The sequence below is a fragment of the Naumovozyma dairenensis genome, chromosome 8 (assembly GCF_000227115.2).
Source record: "Naumovozyma dairenensis CBS 421 chromosome 8, complete genome".
NCBI classification, from domain to species: domain Eukaryota; kingdom Fungi; phylum Ascomycota; class Saccharomycetes; order Saccharomycetales; family Saccharomycetaceae; genus Naumovozyma; species Naumovozyma dairenensis.
In genome coordinates, this window is record NC_016486.1 from 92,617 (window position 1) to 94,593 (window position 1,977).

Here is a 1,977-nt window from a genome sequence, read left to right on the forward strand (position 1 = left end):
CGTTTAGTAAAAGCAAGTCAAGTAATTATTATTATGAAGTTCACCAGGTTCGAAGTAATGACCCGAACTATGTTATGACTACCATACATGTTTGTAGCTGTATAACGTTTATTGAATTATAATTGAATATCGTTTGTTGAATTAAGTCGAATGCCATGCAAGTGTTATCTTATTATTATTAAGATTGTTTTTGATTGCAGCCACGTCTACGGTTTCGGCCGGCCATGCGTACAAGAGTTATGTATTGGGTCGGTTAAGTTGTATGGTTTTGCTGAGTGTTTACTCGGGCGTATGAATTAGTCTCCCCTAATCAAACCTACAAGTATTTAGAGTGTCCTGCGGAGCACCTAGTCGAAAGGACTTTGGGAGCGGTGTTCATGATTACGAATTTTGTTTTACGCTCGGAAGCATCCTTTCTCATATTTTCTCTGATCTTGTAGTTGTAATTTTCCATCCTAAAAATTGATTATGTTTGTTATGAATTATAGTAAGAGCTAATTTTCCTTATAATGTGTGTAAAAAGGTTCGTCTTTCTTAAAAATAAATAATAAAAAAATATATAAGTATAAAAAATAATATCAGAAAAAATAGGAATTGAAACTTCGAGTTATTGGTCTATTTATACCTTTCTTGATGATGAAACAGAAACACGAAAATGTGACTTAACGCTGGCAGACACGATAATTCAACTATCGTGTCGCGTCGATGCCTGTAGTCTTACGCGTCTCTACCATTTTTGGTAATCATTAGTTCGTGTCTTTGTAGAAGACGTTGTACCAAGCTTGATATCTGTTTTCTTACCATAGGATATTAATAGTACCTTATTAAAAATATCATTCCAGCATTTACCAGGTTCGGTAATCGTTTCGCGTCATATTAGAGGACATTGTACCAAACTTGATATCTACACATTTACCATAGGATATTAATAGTAATACTTACTACGAATATCGTTCCAGCATTTTATGCATGCATGCCTTCAACGAGATATTATATGAACTTCTAGAATTTATTTGACTTACTAAGTTACTATCTTATTAACATTATCCTAAGCCACAATTATGTTGAAAGACTAATTGCGGGCCAGTGGACGAAAGATACTACTAACCTTTAATTTATTTATTCGAAGCATATTGCTTTTTAGGGAATATAACATATTAAACCATATATTGGATGCAGATTAGACTGCAGGACCTGACCTTATAGGTAGATTCGTTGCAGAATTGCTCCTCCCCGTCCTAGGACAGGAGAGTAATATATATTATACACTTTACATATGGAATAAAAATTTTCTTATATAGAAAACATATATCGTGTTGTACGAAACCACGTGTCTGTACACTATGTGCCAGATACATTATAATTCCGACATTATTTTATTTTATTTCTATTTTTACCACTCCAGCCAATCACAGTAAAGCTTAAAGCTCAGAATGAACAAAAGTCAAGTCTATTATCCAATATTATGTTTAGAATATTAAATGTTCCAGAACAAAACAAGATTACTAAGAAGCACGTTAACCAATAGTTAGTCCAGAATAGTAGTAGTAGTTAGTGAGCATGATCATAGATAATTAGAAAGTTGGAGAACCAATAATTAGAAAAGAGGAGAACCAATAAGCATGAAGAATTAAAGAAATAATAACTAGAAAGGTTATCGACAAGAGAAAAAGTCTTTTGGAAAGATTATAAAAGGAACGAAAGTTGAACTAGAATTAGAGGTATTTTAGTTAGTTAGTTATTTATATCTCTTTATTAGTTATCATTTATACTATATATAAAGAGAGCAACCCGAATCATCTATAAGCTAGAATCCTAAATTCTACTCTCTGCCTTTAAGAAGTTTAGATTTTGATCTTTTATCGAACCCATATTTAACAAAATTCCAGAAAATAAGCTTGCGTGGCGTAATAGCAACGCGTCTGACTTCTAATCAGAAGATTCTGGGTTCGACCCCCCAGCGTGAGTGTTTTTTTT